At 57.8% G+C, this 20,308-nt stretch overlaps 1 long non-coding RNA gene across 2 annotated transcripts in view; it reads right to left on the bottom strand.

Moving 5' to 3' along the window:
- Positions 1-82: 82 nt before the first annotated feature.
- Positions 83-20,308, bottom strand: part of LOC113985959 — a 34,479-nt gene continuing 14,253 nt past the window's right edge. The window contains exons 1-4 of one of the 2 annotated variants that reach the window (XR_005565116.1): positions 3,524-3,581; positions 1,007-1,056; positions 404-506; positions 83-178 (exon numbers count right to left, since the gene is read on the bottom strand). This is a non-coding gene — a long non-coding RNA (uncharacterized LOC113985959). Of the gene's footprint in view, positions 179-403; positions 507-1,006; positions 1,057-3,523; positions 3,582-20,308 lie in introns of those variants that run through there. The other variant, XR_005565115.1, reaches the window with a different exon arrangement.

Here is a 20,308-nt window from a genome sequence, read left to right as displayed (position 1 = left end):
GCTCGGCTCGGCTCGGCTCAGCTCGGCTCGGCTCGGCTCAGCTCGGCTCGGCTCGGCTCAGCTCGGCTCGGCTCGGCTCGGCTCGGCTCGGCTCAGCTCGGCTCAGCTTGGCTCAGCTCGGCTCAGGCTGCTCCGGGTCCTGCTCACGCACCAACCGGGAACTCCCCTCCTCTAGTCCCTGCGGGGAGGGGGGGAGGTGGCCGGGTGGGCTGGGGGGGGCACGGGGCGGGTCTGGGGCCCCCCCAGCACACGGGAGAGAGACCCCGACCCTGTGTCCCTTCCCAGCCCCTTCACCACCCCCTGCACCCCCTTTGCTCCTCCCGGTCCCTTTTCCATCCCTCCCGGTCCCTTTTCCACCCCTCCCGGTCCTGTTGCCATCCCCCCAGTCCCTTTGCCTGCTCACACTCGGAGTTCCCACACTCTCCTTGTCCCCGGGCTCAGCTGCTCCTGCCACCAGCCCCGAGTGGCTCCGACCCGGCTCGTCACTGCCGTGTTCCCTCAGCAGCCTTAAAACCAAATCGGCGTTTATTTTTTATCTGCTAAGCTGGACTTAGCCCCGAGCCGGCCCTGGCACACGCGGTGGGCTGGTGCCCGTGGACCCCCGGGCTGTGCTTGGGGAATCCCCCCCTGGAGCAGCGCTGGGGCCGGGTTTGGGCTGCGGGGTTGCAGCATCCACAGGGGGGATCCGGGATCCGGGGGGGATCCCGGCAGGGTCGCCGTGCCGGGAGGGGAGGGAGCCGCGCTGGGGTCTGTGCTCGGCGCTGGGTGGGGTTTGGTGGCCGAGGTTGGGTCCTGGTTGGTGCCAGCGGCACCCAGAGCTGCCCATGGGCACGGATCAGTGACAGCGACAGCTGAGGGACCTCGGGCTGCCCCGGCACGGACGTGCTGCACACCCCGCAGAGCCTTCCCGGCTGGAATGCCGTGGGACAGCCCCTGCTCATCCCCCTGCCCTGCCCTGGCACGGGGGTCCCCCCTGGCACCCTCGCCCCCCATTTTGGGCACTTACATGGGCTCCTGCTCTCCTGTCGCTGTCGCTGCTCACCCCAGTGTTGGCATCTGGCAAAGACAAGCACAAAGGGGGGCATTGGGTGACAAATTCGGGGAGGTGGGAACTGCCAGGGGTGGGGGGTGTGGGCACCTCGATGCCACTCCCTGGCCTGCAGAGAGGGGACATCACGGCCACGTTTCCCCTGTTAGTGCTGCAGAAACCCCTCGGCCGTCGAGGCAGCGCTGGGGAGGTCGGGGTGTAACGGGAGCACCGGGCAGGTCGGGCACTCTGAGCCCCAAAATCCTGGACATCCCTGTGGAGCTGCAGCTGAGGGGACAGTGACCCCCTGCCAAGGCACACAGGGGGATGAACAACCCAGAGAGTGCCTGGGCACCCTGAAATCGTGTCTGGAGGCTTCACAGAAGGAGAAGTTCCAGGTACTGCGGAGCAACCAGACCTCAGAGAAGAGCTCAAGACACCCCAGAGGATAACAGAGCTCTGGGATGACTCTTGGGGCTTTTCCCAGCTGTGGAGTGGGAGAGAAAACTGGAAGGTCCCCAGAGCTCTGAAACAAAGCAGGGCTGGGGAGTGTGTTGGGCTCCTCAGGGTTCTCTGCCCTGTGTGGGCTACGGGGCTGAGGAGGCACCAACAAACCTCATCACCCCTCAGCCCTCCTGGCAGCTCCAAGTCCAGCCCTCACTCTGCTGGCATCTGAGTGCCACTTCCTGCCAAGCCCTCACCAGAAGGAGATATTTTTTTTGCCCCCTTTGAGCTGCTTCTAGTTTATTTTCCCCTCATGGAACACCGAGAAGAAATACCAGTTCTCAGGATGACACCTAAGACTCGATACTGGGAGCAAAACAGATAAATAAGAGGAAACCTTCTGGCCAAGGACCAAAGGTCTGAAAGATATTTGCTTTCAAGAGGAAATAAAGATAAATAAATAAATAAAATAAAATAAAATAAATTAAAATAAAATTAATAGATAAATAAGTCAGTCTTTGGTTTTGTTTGAGTGATGGTGAGTCTGGTCCTTTCTGTGCTGGGAAGGGACAGACCTTCCCCAGGACTCTCGTGGTGGCTACAGTGGGTCCTCCCAGACCCAGGGAAAGCACAAAGATGCAGAATTTTTCCTCAGAGTTCTTCTCCCATGTTTTTGAGCTTCACATCCATTCACACAGGTTTAGAACAGGTTTAGAGCCCAGCTGAGTGTGAGGGAGACTGAGGAGGGCACAACCTCCTCTGCTCCTTGGGCACAGCTGGTGTTCCCATGGAGTTGGTGCCACAGGGATGCTCCTCAATGCCCAAGGTCACCCTGTGATTTCACACCACCACAAAGAGCCTCCTGTGCCAGGCTGAGCCCTCTCCTGCAGACCCTCACACACCCTGGCAGCGGCGCTGGCACAGCCACAGTCGTGGTTGGCAGCTCAAAGTGAGGACAAGGTACCTCTTCTCTCACCCCTCCTTGGCCATCTCTGAGCATTCTCTGCCCACTCAACAGCTCGTTGGTGGCCTCAGGGCATCCCAAATCTTCCTCCAGCTCCACACAGGGACCTGCTGCCACCTCACATCAGGGGACTCTCATTGAACTCGAGCGGGGGCAGCACCAGTGCCATCCCCCCACACCCTGCAGGGCTGCCCAGTGCCATCCCCTCACACCCTGCAGGGCTGCCCAGTGCCATCCCCTCACACCCTGCAGGGCTGCCCAGTGCCATCCCCTCACACCCTGCAGGGCTGCCCAGTGCCATCCCCCCACACCCTGCAGGGTTGCCCAGCCCTCAGCTGAGCCCAGGCTCTGGCACAGGGTGCCAGGCTCTTCCCACACCTCCACCTCTTGGGCCTCCCCCAGATGGAGGAGCCCAAACAGCCTCCAGACCGGGGGGCATTGGCTGTTCCTCCCCAGAGGTGTTCACTCTCCCCAGAGCTGCCCAGGTCCATGCCCGGGGCTGTCCTGCCAGACAGGACATGGAGCTCCAACTGCTGGAAGGAGCTGGAGGCAGTTCAGGCTCTACAGCCCGTGCAGGGACCCATCACCAGCCAGGATGGGCCGTGGCACCTGCAGGAACAGCCTTCCTGGGGCTGGATCCCGCGGGACCAGCTCAGAGCTGGGGATCCAAGAACAGTCAGTGCCCAGGCCAGGCAGGGCAGGGATGGACACCAGTGCCAGGGATGGACACCAAAATGCCAGGGATGGGCACCAATGCCAGGGATGGACACCAATGCCAGGGACATTTTGCCCATGGAAAGGCTGGTCACCCACAGCCCCCAGGTCCAGCTCCAGCCCTTGGCTCCCCCTGACCCCGCACAGGGAACCTGCCCCACACCTGCCCGACCATCCATCCGGTCACTGCTCACACCAGCCCCTCTCTTCAATGCCCCAAATCGCAGCCGCTCAGCAAACAATCCGCTCTGCTCCGCTGCCGCCGGGACTTCTGCCCCCCGAGCTCCCGGGGGTGCCTTTTACCACTGACTCACATCAAAGAAACTTCCAAAAATAGCCGCCCCGCCCACCCCTCCGTCCCCGCTCACACTCACCCGGCAGCGCCGGGACGGGCCCCGGGGGTCCCAAATCCCCCGGCCCGGGGTGGGTGATGCCCGGAGTGCCCCTGGAGCACCGGGAGGGTCAGAGCCCCCAGAGCCGTACCTGGGGTGCCCAGCGCTGCCTCCTCCTCGCCGGCAGCCCCGGGCTGGCCCCGCTCCGCTAATGAACAGCGACAGCTGCCCAAGGAGCAAAATAGCGCCCAATCGCTGCTGCCCCGGGAGCGCGGCTCGGCCGCGGGCAGGGGAGCTCCCCCGGGCACCGGGGTGCGGGGGGAGGCTCCAAAGGGCACCGGGATGGGGCTCGTCCCTCTGGGAGCGCCCCCGGGGTCTCTGAGCCGGTTGTGGGATGGAGGGATGCAGAGGTGGGTCAGAGACCTGCCAGGTACGGGGGAGATGGAGAGAGAGGAGGAGAAATCCCTTGGGAGCAGCAGGGCTCAGACAACCCTGGGGAAAACCTCCGGCCCCTGCCGTGTCCCTGTTCCTGCAGCCACGTCCCCAGGGAGCCCTGACACAGCCACGGAGCGGTGGGAGGGGGGACGTCCCGTCCCACCCATTCCCAGGATGGAGCCAGGACACAAAGCATCTCAACCAGGAGCTGCAAAGGACCCTCTGGAACTCTGAGCCCCTGTTTGCCCCCCAGGCCGGGGGCTCTGAGCCAGCTGTGGGATGGATGGATGGATGGATGGATGGATGGATGGATGGATGGATGGATGGATGGAGGTGCTGGGGATGTAGAGGCGGATCAGAAACCTGACAGACACAGGGAAGACGGAGAGAGGAGGAGGAGAAATCCCCTGGGACCAGTAGGGCTCACACAACCCTGGGGAAAACCAGTTTTTGCCCTCCAGCCCCTCTGATATCCCTGTTCCTGCAGCCACATCCCTGGGAGCCACAGCCACAGGCAGGTGAGGAGGGGGACGTCCCATCCCACCCATTCCCAGGAGATGAAACATCTCCTCTGGGGAGCTGCAAAGGCCCCCTGGGCTCTGGCCCTGCCTGTGGGAGGTTCCTAGAGCCCCCAGCTCGGCACAGGCAGGAACAGCCAGGGCAGGAGCCCCTGTGCCAGGGATGTGGTGCAGCAGTGACTGCTCCCAGGGTGGGACATTCTGGGTGGATCCTGCTTTGGGGACATGGAGCTGATGTTTTAAAAAGGCTTCATGTTTAAAAAAACCCCGACCCTGAGGTTGTGGTGTCTCACACCTGCAATATTGACCTTTTCCTCCAGCAAAGGTGGGAAAGGCCCTTGACTGCAAGATCCAAAGGAGGAATAAAGCAGGCACTGCCTCTCCCAGGGCTCTGCCGAGGTTGGGTCACGGCCCTGCTTTAGGACCAGGACCAGCTCCAGGAGCTCAGGAACAGCCTCAGCTTTCCAGGGCAGGGACTGCCCCTCCCTGGCAGGGACAGGACTGGGCACTGCTGTGGGATAAACAACGTGCCCTGGAAGGTGGCAGGATGGATGGAGGAGGGATGGAGGAATCCTCTGGGACCAGCAGTGCTCAGACAACCCCGGTGAAAACCACCCAGCCCCCCCAGCAGCCAGGGCAGCTTTCCCAGCTGTATTCCCACTGCAGCAGGGTTTTTAAAGTCTGTTTGCTTTACAGGGACATAATGAAAGCAGAAAATCATCAACAGGCCAAATAAAAATGCCTTTTTCTCCCAGCTAATCACGCTTCCCATGGTGCTCCCATCCTGCTTCCCATGGGTGAGCTGCTCCTTCCAGGGAAGATCCCAGGGGCTGCCCAAGCTCTGTCTGCACACAGGGAGCTCAGGCAAAACATCCTTCCACTGCATCCCATGTGGAGCCACAGGATGCAGAGCTCTCCTCACCCTTTCCAGGACCTTTCAACACCCTTTTCCCGCAGCAGGGAGGGACCAGGAGTGGTTTTGCCTCCACATGTTTAGCTCAGAGCAGTTCCCCACCGAGCTGCAAAGCCTCCACCTCCATCCCATGGTTTATCCCAGGCAGATGGAGGAAAGAGATTCCCAGAGGCAAATTCTTTCCTAATCCCTTGAAACCCCCCCAAATCCCAGCTTTTCCCTTGCCCTGAGACTGATAAAAGTGTCTCTGGGAGGGGGGAAACATGATCTGGCTGTGAGAGCTGCTGGTGGAAGGGCTGGGGAGGGCAGGGGAGCAGCTTCCAGGCTAAATATTGACTCCTGGCTTTGATGACACAGCTTCTCTTCTCTGGCTTTCCAGCTTTCCACTGGCCTTGGAATGACACAGAGCACCAGCCAGCCCCAAGGCTCTGCCATGCCCTCCCTGTGGATCGTGGGCCTGGAAAGCATCTGGGACCAGTTCTGCTGCAGGAACTCAGACCTGGGCCCTCCCTGCAGCTCCAGGGATTTGGTTCACTCAGAAAACACAGCCAAGGGGGTCCTCTGACTCCTCTCCTGGGTTTGAGAGGGGGTGGGACTGGGCAGGGAGAAACTCTGTGGGCAGGGGCCATCCCAGACCAGTCCCAGGTTTAATGAACCCCAGCTCGGAGCATCCACAGGGCAGGAGGAAACCTCAGCTGTGCCAGGAGAGGCTCAGGTGGGACAGCAGCAGGAATTTCTTCCTGGAAAGGGTGCTCAGGCATTGGAAGGGGCTGCCCAAGGAGGTGCTGGAGCCACAGTCCCTGAGGTGGCCAAGGAAGGACTGGACGTGGCACTCGGTGCTCTGGGCTGGGGGACCAGGTGGTGTTTGCTCAGAGGTTGCACTCGATGATCCTGGAGGTCTTTTTCCAACCTCAATGGCTCTGTGACTCTGTGATCCTGGAGGATCTTCTTCCTCCTACCCCTTTAGCCATGGTGGGAATGCAAGTCAGGCAAAGTGTGGGTCAGGGGGACACCCTGCCCATGGAGCAGGCTGGGAGGACCCCCCAGCACGGGGTCTGCAGGAGCCTGGAGCTGCAGCCCAAGCACCAGCTGAGCACATTCCTCCAGCTGAGGATGGCAGAGGTGATCACACCATCAGGGGAGCACCCTCCCATGTCACCTCTGGCAGGTGGTCCAGGCAGGCCGAGCTGTGCTGCAGCATCCCCTCGTTTCCATGGCAATGCTCATTATTTATCCTCCCACCAGGACATCATCTCCTTTCTCCCTTTTTTTATAACTCAAAGTTAAAAGACAATCAGAGAGGCATAAAATTAGTCATGGATTATTTTCGGCACAGGTTGGTTCTGGGGATGAGTTTTCCTGCTCTCCATGAGATTTCCCCTCTCCCCAGAGCTCCCAGAGCTGGGGCAGCCCCAGCCCAGGTCCGTGTGCTCCTGCCAGGGGTGTGAGGGGGGCAGAAGCTCCAGCTGGATGTGCAGGTGGGCTTCCTGCTGCTCTTCCCTTTGGATTTCACCCCTGGCTCCAGCAGAACTTGCTTGACCCGGTTCCCAAGGCTTGGGAATCCAAAACACCTTCCAGCCCTTGGAAGGAGCATTTCCCCTTCGGCCCCTCCCAAGGGCAGGGCTGGGCTCCTGGCCTGGTTTTAGGGATGGGATTTTGGATGTTGCCTGTTAAAGCAGATCCCCTGGGCACAGCACAGCTCCAGGCCAGCCCCAGCCCCAGCCCCAGCAGGAGCTGTGTCACCCCCAGGCTGCACCATCCCACTGATCCAGGGGTGCCCGGGGAGGGTCTGGGAAGGTGCTGGCACTAAATCCCTGCTGGAGGAGCATGTGGAGCTTCCTGCCTCAGAGCCCTCCTCCCTCCCCTCGGGTGTGGTTGGGATGTGATGGGAGCGGGGCTGGGGCTGGAGGAGAGGATTCCACAAACACCATTTCTCAGGGAAATCAGGTGGAAGAACATCCCGATTCCTTGCACAGCCCAAACCCCAAAGGCATGGGTGTCCCCAGGGCAACCTGGCCACAGCCCAGAGCTGACAAGGATTTTCTGCTGACCCAGAATTCCTCTTTCAGCTGGATCCAGCCTCCATCAGCTCTTCCCACCCGGGAGGGATGGGAATTGTGCAATGGCTGTGCTGACACACAGTTGCTGCCTCCTTCCCCCGAGGTACCAACACAGCCAGCAGGGAGATTATTCCTGTGGGATTGGAGGAACTACAGACTTTTCCGAGCACTGGGGTTATTAAGAAGCACTTGGGAAGTTACAGGAAGGGAAGAGACATCTTCCCTGTGCCAGCTGAGCTTCTCCTGTCAAATCCCCATCTGTCAGCATGGCAGATTGTAGATACGAGGAGCTGAGCAACCTCCTCGAGGAGCTGCAGATAATTGAGAGCCTGGAGCATTTTGGAAGCTGGATCTTCCTGTAGCTTCCCATCACCAGGTGTTGCAGTGGGAACAGGGAGCACTGCCCATGTTGGAGGGAGCCAGGGAGAGAGATGGAGCCAATACCCACAGCTGGTACCTGGACAGGCTCTGCCATGCCCTCCCTGTGGATCGTGGGCCTGGAAAGCATCTGGGACCAGTTCTGCTGCAGGAACTCAGACCTGGGCCCTCCCTGCAGCTCCAGGGATTTGGTTCACTCAGAAAACACAGCCAAGGGGGTCCTCTGACTCCTCTCCTGGGTTTGAGAGGGGGTGGGACTGGGCAGGGAGAAACTCTGTGGGCAGGGGCCATCCCAGACCAGTCCCAGGTTTAATGAACCCCAGCTCGGAGCATCCACAGGGCAGGAGGAAACCTCAGCTGTGCCAGGAGAGGCTCAGGTGGGACAGCAGCAGGAATTTCTTCCTGGAAAGGGTGCTCAGGCATTGGAAGGGGCTGCCCAAGGAGGTGCTGGAGCCACAGTCCCTGAGGTGGCCAAGGAAGGACTGGACGTGGCACTCGGTGCTCTGGGCTGGGGGACCAGGTGGTGTTTGCTCAGAGGTTGCACTCGATGATCCTGGAGGTCTTTTTCCAACCTCAATGGCTCTGTGACTCTGTGATCCTGGAGGATCTTCTTCCTCCTACCCCTTTAGCCATGGTGGGAATGCAAGTCAGGCAAAGTGTGGGTCAGGGGGACACCCTGCCCATGGAGCAGGCTGGGAGGACCCCCCAGCACGGGGTCTGCAGGAGCCTGGAGCTGCAGCCCAAGCACCAGCTGAGCACATTCCTCCAGCTGAGGATGGCAGAGGTGATCACACCATCAGGGGAGCACCCTCCCATGTCACCTCTGGCAGGTGGTCCAGGCAGGCCGAGCTGTGCTGCAGCATCCCCTCGTTTCCATGGCAATGCTCATTATTTATCCTCCCACCAGGACATCATCTCCTTTCTCCCTTTTTTTATAACTCAAAGTTAAAAGACAATCAGAGAGGCATAAAATTAGTCATGGATTATTTTCGGCACAGGTTGGTTCTGGGGATGAGTTTTCCTGCTCTCCATGAGATTTCCCCTCTCCCCAGAGCTCCCAGAGCTGGGGCAGCCCCAGCCCAGGTCCGTGTGCTCCTGCCAGGGGTGTGAGGGGGGCAGAAGCTCCAGCTGGATGTGCAGGTGGGCTTCCTGCTGCTCTTCCCTTTGGATTTCACCCCTGGCTCCAGCAGAACTTGCTTGACCCGGTTCCCAAGGCTTGGGAATCCAAAACACCTTCCAGCCCTTGGAAGGAGCATTTCCCCTTCGGCCCCTCCCAAGGGCAGGGCTGGGCTCCTGGCCTGGTTTTAGGGATGGGATTTTGGATGTTGCCTGTTAAAGCAGATCCCCTGGGCACAGCACAGCTCCAGGCCAGCCCCAGCCCCAGCCCCAGCAGGAGCTGTGTCACCCCCAGGCTGCACCATCCCACTGATCCAGGGGTGCCCGGGGAGGGTCTGGGAAGGTGCTGGCACTAAATCCCTGCTGGAGGAGCATGTGGAGCTTCCTGCCTCAGAGCCCTCCTCCCTCCCCTCGGGTGTGGTTGGGATGTGATGGGAGCGGGGCTGGGGCTGGAGGAGAGGATTCCACAAACACCATTTCTCAGGGAAATCAGGTGGAAGAACATCCCGATTCCTTGCACAGCCCAAACCCCAAAGGCATGGGTGTCCCCAGGGCAACCTGGCCACAGCCCAGAGCTGACAAGGATTTTCTGCTGACCCAGAATTCCTCTTTCAGCTGGATCCAGCCTCCATCAGCTCTTCCCACCCGGGAGGGATGGGAATTGTGCAATGGCTGTGCTGACACACAGTTGCTGCCTCCTTCCCCCGAGGTACCAACACAGCCAGCAGGGAGATTATTCCTGTGGGATTGGAGGAACTACAGACTTTTCCGAGCACTGGGGTTATTAAGAAGCACTTGGGAAGTTACAGGAAGGGAAGAGACATCTTCCCTGTGCCAGCTGAGCTTCTCCTGTCAAATCCCCATCTGTCAGCATGGCAGATTGTAGATACGAGGAGCTGAGCAACCTCCTCGAGGAGCTGCAGATAATTGAGAGCCTGGAGCATTTTGGAAGCTGGATCTTCCTGTAGCTTCCCATCACCAGGTGTTGCAGTGGGAACAGGGAGCACTGCCCATGTTGGAGGGAGCCAGGGAGAGAGATGGAGCCAATACCCACAGCTGGTACCTGGACAGGCTCTGCCATGCCCTCCCTGTGGATCGTGGGCCTGGAAAGCATCTGGGACCAGTTCTGCTGCAGGAACTCAGACCTGGGCCCTCCCTGCAGCTCCAGGGATTTGGTTCACTCAGAAAACACAGCCAAGGGGGTCCTCTGACTCCTCTCCTGGGTTTGAGAGGGGGTGGGACTGGGCAGGGAGAAACTCTGTGGGCAGGGGCCATCCCAGACCAGTCCCAGGTTTAATGAACCCCAGCTCGGAGCATCCACAGGGCAGGAGGAAACCTCAGCTGTGCCAGGAGAGGCTCAGGTGGGACAGCAGCAGGAATTTCTTCCTGGAAAGGGTGCTCAGGCATTGGAAGGGGCTGCCCAAGGAGGTGCTGGAGCCACAGTCCCTGAGGTGGCCAAGGAAGGACTGGACGTGGCACTCGGTGCTCTGGGCTGGGGGACCAGGTGGTGTTTGCTCAGAGGTTGCACTCGATGATCCTGGAGGTCTTTTTCCAACCTCAATGGCTCTGTGACTCTGTGATCCTGGAGGATCTTCTTCCTCCTACCCCTTTAGCCATGGTGGGAATGCAAGTCAGGCAAAGTGTGGGTCAGGGGGACACCCTGCCCATGGAGCAGGCTGGGAGGACCCCCCAGCACGGGGTCTGCAGGAGCCTGGAGCTGCAGCCCAAGCACCAGCTGAGCACATTCCTCCAGCTGAGGATGGCAGAGGTGATCACACCATCAGGGGAACACTGTCCTATGGCACTTCTGGCTTCCCAATCCAGCCAGAGCTGGCCATCCATCCATCCATCCATCCATCCGTCCGTCCATGCATGCATCCATCTGTCCGTCCATCCATCCATCCGTCCATCCATCCATCCGTCCATCCATCCATCCATCCATCCGTCCATCCGTCCATCTGTCTGTCCATCCATCTGTCCATCCATCCGTCCATCCATCCATCCATCCGTCCGTCCATGCATGCATCCATCTGTCCGTCCATCCATCCATCCGTCCATCCATCCATCCGGCCATGCATGCATCCATCTGTCCGTCCATCCATCCATCCATCCATCCATCCATCCATCCATCCATCCGTCCGTCCATGCATGCATCCATCTGTCCGTCCATCCATCCATCCGTCCATCCATCCATCCGTCCATCCATCCATCCATCCATCCATCCGTCCGTCCATGCATGCATCCATCTGTCCGTCCATCCATCCATCCGTCCATTCATCCATCCGGCCATGCATGCATCCATCTGTCCGTCCATCCATCCATCCATCCATCCATCCATCCATCCATCCATCCATCCATCCATCCGTCCATCCATCCATCCATCCATCCATCCGTCCGTCCATGCATGCATCCATCTGTCCGTCCATCCATCCATCCGTCCATCCATCCATCCGTCCATCCATCCATCCATCCATCCATCCGTCCATCCGTCCATCTGTCTGTCCATCCATCCATCCATCCATCCATCCGTCCATCCGTCCATCTGTCTGTCCATCCATCTCTCCATCCATCCATCCGTCCATGCATGCATCTATCTGTCTGTCCATCCATCCATCCATCCATCCATCCATCCGTCTGTCCATCTGTCTGTCCATCCATCCATCCATCCATCCATCCATCCATCCATCCATCCATCCATCCTTCCATCTGTCTGTCCATCCATCCATCCGTCCATCCATCCATCCATCCATCCATCCATCCATCCATCCTTCCATCTGTCTGTCCATCCATCCATCCATCCATCCATCCGTCCATCCATGCATGCATCCATCTGTCCGTCCATCCATCCATCCGTCCATCCATCCATCCATCCATCCATCCATCCATCCATCCATCCATCCTTCCATCCATCCGTCCATCCCTCCGTCCATCCACGGGCCGTGGTGCTGGACACACAGACCCACCCTGGAGCAGGGTCCTGACCGTGTTCAGGGTCTGGGTTTCCCTTGCTGACAGACTGGGCAGAGCTGAGCAGGACAAGGAGCAGACAAAGTCCTGCCCCCAGGGCCTGGTCCCTGCAAGGTCCAGTCACAGATCTCAGTCCCAGGGCTGGCTGGAGTTCGGGCCACCCCTCACCGTGACCAGAGATGAGGCTGGGGGGCACAAAACACACATGGAACACTTTTGTCACTGGTCAGGAGCTGGGTGGATGTGCTCTGGGATGAAATGAGCTTGTCAGGTCTCTGTGAAGAGCAGAGGGGGTGACAGAGAGGGTGAGGGGAGCCCTTTCCACCCTGAACCTCTGCCCTCCCTGTGACATCCGTGTCTGGTGGGAAGAGCACGGCACGGGAGTGTCCTGCAGGCAGAGATCCCACCCCTGGGGATGGCGCAGGGGGGAGGGACACCCCCAGCTCATGGGTGTCACCCCCCTGGGGTCACACAGGGGTGAGGGACACCCCCGACTGATGGGTGTCACCCTGTAGGGTCACCCAGGGCTCAGGGACACTCACACCCCCCAGCCAGGCCAGATGACCCCGGTGCTGGTGGAGGACGATCCTTCCATGGGGCTCATCCCAGACAGCTCTGGAAGCATCAATCCCTCGGCACGGAATGATCTCCAGGTGTTCAGAGCAGCTTTAACATTAAAGCCACACCGACCACCCTCTAATCCCCGTGTGACCCGAATACTCCAATTCCCAGATCTCAGAGGTTTTCCCTCCTTTTGCCTGGCAGCAGGAGCAGCATCCAGGCCAGCGGGAACGGGAGGCGTCAGATCCCGTTAAATGCTGCTTTTAGTCCCGGCTGTTTTCCCCAATTGTTCCACGATCTCCCAGCCCGGCACCACTTAGGGCTCATCATTATTCTCTTTGAAGATTTGCTGTTCGTTGCTACGAGGAGAAAACGAGCACTTAACTGTGCCTGAACGCGACATTCCACATGGATTGTCCTTGGACGGCTGTTTGGGATCGGGCTCTTGGGCTGCAACAGCCGGGACAGGGATACAAAAGTGAAGCTTTGGGTGGAACATCCTGGGAATACATAAATATCCCAATAATCCCAAATCTTTCCTGACTTTCCTGAGGGATGCACTGGTTGGTTTGTTAATACCTTTATCCCGAGAGGTTCTGTCACTGCAGGGGCTGCAGATGCCAACCTGTCCCTCCCTTTCCAAGTCACTCCCAAGGAAGGAGCTGCTTCCCTCTGCTCCCACAGGGAGCAGGTCCTGCTGGATTTAGCACCTCTCCCGAGGCTCCCTGACACCATCAGTGACATTAAAACCCCCTCCGTGCCAAAGCAGCGAGTCCGTGTCTAGAGAAACATCCCTCTGCCCTGGCCAGGGACGATCCCAGTTTTCAGCAGCTGCACCAGGAGCTGGGCTGTGGGACACTGAAGGCAGGAGATGCTCCAGGAAAGCTTCAGGTCTCAGGAGGATCATAAAAGTACCAGATCCACCCCAAAGCACAGCGGGAAGTCCTGCAGGGACAGCACAAGGAGCAGGACTGTCCCACCCACCCCCAGGCCCTGGGCTGGGCTTTCCCAGCTCCTCAGAGCCTCCCTCCCTGTTCCCCATTTCCCTCTCTGTTATCAGACAAGGAATTCCCAAATTGAGACTCAGCAGACTCCAGAAAGCAAGGGCAGAAGTTTCACCCCCCAGTCTGCTCTTTCCTGCTCCCCCCACCAGGTGGTTCCCAGTTCCTTTGGGACACTGGGAAGGCTGGAGGGGTTTGGGTTCTGGCAAGGCCAGGCCTGTCTGCCCTGGTGCCCTCTGTCCCTGCCAGGCACCTGCTGGGTCCTCCCTGAGGTGCTTTGTCCTCTTTCTGAGTTCTGGAAACTCTGAGGACGATCTTCCTTCTCCAAAATTGTAGCTGGTGTCCAAACTACTCCTGATTAAAAGCAGAACAGAAAAGATTGGGACCTGGGGACAAGGGTTTGGAGTGAAGTTCCTTCTGTTCCAGCTTTCCCTCTCCCTACTTTCATCCGGCAATGCCAAACGAAATATATTATGTAATAGGAACCATTTAGGCCTCAAAATAGCCTAAAATAGCCTCAAAATAGCAGCAAACTCCCTTTCCAAAGCCGCATTCTTGATTATTAATTTTTTGCTCACCACACTTAACCCATCCTGTCCAGTGCCACCAATTCCAAAGAAAGAAGACATCAAGGCTCATGGTCTTTAATGTTTTCTAGGTCTTTCCCAAAATGTCCCTGCTGGACACATGTTCCTGAGCCATGTCCTGCTCAAACAGCAGATTGTATTTAAAATACAACAAGATTTACGTAAATACAACAAGATTTGTATTTTAAAATTCCCTCTGGCACTGGGAAGCCATTCCCCTTTGTCCTGTCCCTCCATCCCTTGTCCCAAGTTCCTCTCCAGCTCTCCTGGACCCTCTTTAGGCCCTGGAAGGGGCTCTCAGGTCTCCCTGGAGCCTTCTCTCCTCCAGGTGAGCACCCCCAGCTCTCCAGGGGGTCACAGGAGATTTACAAGGAAATCTGTGGCTCTTTGGCATCACAAAGGCCCCTCTTTGGGCCTGATCCTCCTCCTCAGCTCCATCATCCCCACAGGGAAGTAAATACCCTGGAACAGCCAGGCTGCAACCCAATCCCCAGCTTGCCATGATTAATACAAGCTTTGGTGGATTTTTTTAAGGAGTGACAGAGGAGAGGATTCAGGAATGAACCTTGAGTGCAAGGGGGCTCCTGGAGGAAGGGCTTCCAAGGGACTTGAAGTCCCTCCACCCAGGGTGGCTCCCAAAAGTTAAGGAATCATCCAGTCTGGAGCTCTGCCCGGGTTTTTATGCTGTTTTCTCTCCAACCCCACATGATAACGTGAGCACTGACCCTTCTCTTTTCCCTCCTGCCCCTCATTCCCACCCAATCCCAGAGCCTGGGCCGTGTTCCGGGGCAGGGTGTGGATCACACCCTGGCTCACAGAGTTCAACACAGACTGACTGAGTTCCCAGGATTGTCTACGACACCAGTCTGGTATTTCTTGGCAGAAAAGGCCCAAAGAAATGAAATGTGCCCCAGGCTGGGGCAGGAAGGTGCAGAGACACGCAGGGAAAGGGCAGCGAGCCAGGGAGGAGCTGGGGCAGGAGCCTGCAGGCTCTGGGAGAACCAATATTGGAAGTGATGATGGAATGATGAAACAACGGCAACAGGGGCAGGAGTGGGCAGAGGAGCAGGTGAGGAGCTGCTCCCCAGCAGGAAAATGCTCCCTGTCCCTGCCAGCTGGGATCTGTCCCTGGCTGTGCCCTCACATCCATGGAGCCAGGCTGGGAGAGCTGGGGGGGTCACCTGGAGGAGAGAAGGCTCCAGGGAGAGCTGAGAGCCCCTTCCAGGGCCTAAAGGGGCTCCAGGAGAGCTGGAGAGGGACTGAGGACAAGGACCTGAAGGGACAGGACAAGGGGGAACGGTCTCAAGGGTGAGATGGGATATTGGGAAGGAATTGCTGGCTGTGAGGGTGGGGAGGCCCTGGCACAGGTTGCCCAGAGCAGCTGTGGCTGCCCCATCCCTGGGAGTGTCCAAGGCCAGGTTGGACAGGGCTTGGAGCAACCTGGGCTGATGGAAGGTGTCCCTGCCCATGGCAGGGGGTGGGACTGGATGGGCTTTAAGGTCCCTCCCAACCCAAATCAGTCTGGAATCCTGGGATCTCCTGGATCAGGACTCTTCAAGTGACAGTGAAGGTTTGGTGACTTTGTCCATCCCAACTAAAGGAGCAGGGACCTGGATCCAGCTGTGGGCTCCCTCCTGGCAGAGTAGATGGAGGGGGTTTGGAGGGCAGTAGCAGGGCCTGGGTGTCCCCTCCCAGCCCTGGCTCTGCTGTTTGGGGTTTGATGGAAGTTCAGCTGCCCTGGGCGGTGCCTCAGGGCTGCGCTGAAGCTCTTCAAGGGACCCAGTTTGCAGCAAAACTTCAAACCAAACATTTTACCACAACTACCCACATTTCACCAGTTCCCCTCCCTCCTCCTCACCCCACACGTGCCCAGCCTGCCTCACTGGGGGATAAAAGCAGAGTCAGCTGAGCCCTTCTGTTGCTTTTCTCTTCCTGTTCCACTGAAATTCAAACAACAGCCTGCAGGAATTTCCTCCTCCAGCCCCAAGTGAGGCCCCAAATGAGCCACTCAGAACCACGAGGGGGTTTTTCCATACCAAACACTGCAGAAGCCTCAGGCACCAGCTGCTCCCAGTCTCCAGGTGTTTGCCAGGCTCAGGGATCTGCACTTCAGGAAGGAGCAGGGCCAGCAGGGCACGGCCCCCGAGGTCTCTGCAGGTGGTTCCATGTTGTACATATCCAAGGATATTACCAGCAAGAGCAAGAAGAGCAGAAGATACCACCCCTTTAACCACCTCTGCCTTCCAGAGATGTGGGCCAGAAGAACCTTCTCCATCCCCACCAGGCTCTGGTGGTGTTGGTGGATCCCAGGCAGGGACACTCATCTCCAGCAACCTGCTGGTTAATCCCCACCCTACAGAACGCCAGGGAGGTGCTTTAGGAATGCTGGTGGCTCCACAGAAGCCATCCCCAGCTGGGGAACCAACCACCCCCCCAAATTGCTGGGCTCTGAGCTTCAAATCTTTGGGATCTTCCCCACTGGGATCTTCCGTCCTGCAGCGACCAGAGAACCACGGAATCATCCAGGCTGGAAAAGATCCTTAAGATCATTAAGTCCAGCCATCAATCAGCACCATGTCCCCCAGTGCCACATCCACGTTTTCTGAACATTTCCAGACAGTGTGGTGGCCCGGCAGGTGAGGAGAAGAGAACGAGGAAGAAACTTGGAGAAAGCCGGTGCCAGGATCCCATTGGGAGCATTTTGCTCCTGCCTGGGAAGGGCTGTGATCTCATGGGAGAAGCATCAAAGGCAGCAAAGCCTTTGTGCAGGTGAATGAAGAGCAGAGCCAGGCTGAGAGCCCCGGGACAGGCCGGGACAGGCCCTGGCACGAGGCACAGCCGGGGCTTGGCCGCGGGGAATCCGACGCTGCCTCGTGGGAATTTCTTTTCAAGTCGGGCTGGGGAGGAGTTTGGGTGAGTAATTGCTCCCTGGCAGGTCCAAGAAGTGAATAATTTTCCAAGAATAAAGGTTAAAAGCCCAGAGACTCCGTTGAAAGGCGCTCTATAAATAGGACTAAGCAGGCAGGGCAGTGGGAACGACAGGCCGGGATGTGGAAAAGGGCTGGAAAGGATCTGACATGTGGGGTTGGACATGTGGTGTCTCTGCCAAGCAGATGCTTTACATGTGTTAACATTTGGGGCTGTTTTTTAAAACCCAGATTTTGGACACCCCTGTGGCACCTCCTGCCTGATGGGAGCTGCCTGGATCCCTCCTGTCCCAGGGACACAGGGTTTGCCCTGGAGCAGAGGGTGGGACAAGGAGGGGAAATCTGGTGTGGCACCAAACACTATCACATGGGACAACTCCTGCTGTGCCCAGAGGAACTGGAGCAGCTTCCCTGCCCACTGCTTTGTTCCCCCATCCCCCAGTGGGACAGGAGGAGTGCCCTGGCTGGGCAGAGACTCTTCCACTCACACAGGGAAATCCTCCATCCCAGGGACATTTCTCCTGCCTTCCATTTTACCTGCTGCTGGTTGGAGCTGTCTCCAGCTCTCAGAAGGAGGGGTGGGATCCAGGCACCACAATCCATAACCAGGATCACTCTGGTTCTTTGAAAAGCCATCACCCCTGTGCAGAGCTGGGCTGCAAAGGAGCTGATGCTGCTCAGGGACCTCTGGGGATGGAACTGTGCAAAGGGCAGCTCAGGCTGAGGCAGCAAAAAGGCCTCCCAGGGGATTGCTGTGAGTGGTGGAGGGATGATGGTGGATAAAAAGCATCCTGTGTTTGCAGGAATCCCCTGGGCACTCTCTGATCCCCTGGAAAAGGCACAGATAAGAAAGGAAAGGGGTGGGTGTGGGGCACAGGGCAGAGCCTCCACCAGAGGAAGGACTGAGGAGAGGAAAATGTCAGCTTGGAAGGGAAAAAACCACCCCAGAGAGCTCCAGAAAGGGAGGAGTCCTCCCCCAACTCACAAAGCACAACAAGTGGGGTCCAGATGGAACTAGAAAGCAACAGGTTGAAATCCAGAAAAATCTCATTATTGAATCACAGAATATCCTGAGTGGGAAGGGACCCACAGGGATCATCCAGTCCAACTCCTGGCCCTGCACAGACACCCCAACAATCCCACCCTGTCCCTCAGAGCGTTGTCCAAACGCTCCTGGAGCTCTGGCAGCCTTGGGGCCGTGCCCACTGCCCTGGGGAGCCTGGGCAGTGCCCCAGCACCCTGTGGGGGAAGAACCTTTCCCTGAGATCCATCCCAACCCCCTGGCACAGCTCCAGCCCTTCCCCGGGTCCTGTCCCTGGTCCCAGAGAGATCAGTGCCTACAGACATGGAAGTGAGACATGGATCTCATTGCTGTGGGATGCAGCTGAAGCCAAGTTTCCATACTGTGGGAAAGGGTTTAAAACCCACCTGGAGGGAGGGTCTGTGCTCTCAGACTCAGCCCAAATTCAGACTCGGGCCTGCTCAGCCCCTGACTCGCAGAGCCAGCAAAGCCAGAGGATTTACAGGAGCTCTGGAATTGTGTCCAGGGGTAAAAGCAGGGCCCAGGTCTGCACATCAAACCAGATTTCCCATAAATTACTGTGTTAAGGCTTTTCACAGCACGAGGATTCACAAGGAACCTGTGATTTAATTAAAGGGGAGACGCTGATCCTGCTGGGGAAAACTTCCAAGATCCCACGCCAGGCTCATCGTTGACTTAATTTATGGGACATAAACGGGCCAGAAAATGGCATAAGCGGTAAAACTGTGTAACTTCTGCCAATTGGGGATCCGAGGAGGTACAAAGGGAGGGTGATTTACAGACTGAGTGAGACGGAGTGTAGCAAGAAAACAGTGAATAAACTTCTGGGCATGGCAGGATCCAACCTGGATCCAACCTCCAGCTGCTCCTTCTGCTGCTGTCCCAATTTCTGCCTCCTGGCATGAAGGTCACTGCCAGGAAATTCCCAGATTGGCTTCAATTCCCCATGTCCTTCAGGCTGTGTCCCCACATGTCAGTGACATGGACAGAAATTCTGGTCTAACTCCAGCAGAACCAGTGGAATTACTGTGGATTTACACCAGTTCCACCCCACCTTTCTCCAGATTCCCTGGGCTCTGGATTCCCTGTAGCCCTGTGGGTGCCTCTGGGTGTGACTGTGCCCGTGGTGGGATGCACCGTGTGCCCAAAAAAGGGATTCTTGGTGTTGTTCACGTGGAAAAAATGCCGTGGGATCGCTCCAGTCGCGGAACTCGCCGGTGCCATGAGCTCAGTCCCACAAGTCCTGGTTCCTGAGTGCAATCATTGCCAAAGCTGAGCAGGGACAGGCTGCTGGTGTGGGGGGAAGGCAGAGGCTCCAGGGACTGGTTTGGGAGCCACACCTGGCTCCATCCCTGCCTTCCCACACCATCATTCCAGGGAAAAACAGTGAACTGGGACCTCGAGAGCCACAGAAAAGTAACTGGAGATGCCTTTGATGAGGAGTTCACCAGTCCCTAAATAGAGCAGCTCTCCCCTTCCATGGAAAAGAGGGAAGTGAGGAATTCAAAGGCAAGAAGGGACAGGAGGTCACTGCAGAGTTCCTGCACTTCAGCTGCAGTTTCCCAAGTGCTTGAAATGAAACCCTTCCAATGTCCCTCCCTGCTGTCCCGGCCAGGCCTGGGCAGTGAAGAGAAATCTGAGAGCTCAAGGTCTTGGGGAAAAAAGAGAATAAATGGAGAGGAATGACAGGAGCAGCTCCTCACTAGACAAGGACATGCCTCCAGCTCCCTCAGTGATCCTTGTGGGTCCCTTCCAGCTCAGGACTTTCCATGATTTTCCCTCCCTTGGTTTCTGTAGGAGTCAGGATTTGCTACAAACCTGGATTTGAGCACTAGAGAGTGAAGGCAATGACAGTGGCAGTTGGGTGGCTCCTGTCACATCCCACAGGCAGCCCCAGCTAAGGACCTGGATCTCCTGTTCCACCCCCTGGGGAAGAGGCTCTACCAAGTTTCAGAGACACTGGGGGCACAGGAGGGATTTCAGAGCAGAAGAAAACAAATTGAAGAGGCAAAAATCCAGGCAAAAGGGCCCAGCCCGAGCCTCTTGGGTGCCAAAAGCATTGCAGGTGCCAGGAACACCAATCCAGGGAATGTTTGAGGATCAGCCCAGCTCACACCAGGGGCAGAGAGGAGAGGCCTGTCTGGGCAGCCCATGGCATTCCACGAGCACAATGGGGCTGATGGGCACAGGCTGCAGAAATCCTTGCAGGAGGCTTGGGCTGAGCTCCAGCTCTGGACCTACAGTGGGCTCTGCTCAGGGCTGATCCCCCCATCCCACAGAGTGACAGCTTTCCTGCCTGGGAACAGAGGGAATCACATTTGC

This window comes from Pipra filicauda, unplaced genomic scaffold, assembly GCF_003945595.2.
Source record: "Pipra filicauda isolate LSUMZ 115617 unplaced genomic scaffold, ASM394559v2 scaffold423_size595307_pilon, whole genome shotgun sequence".
Taxonomy (NCBI): domain Eukaryota; kingdom Metazoa; phylum Chordata; class Aves; order Passeriformes; family Pipridae; genus Pipra; species Pipra filicauda.
This window is presented reverse-complemented; position numbering and strand designations above follow the sequence as displayed.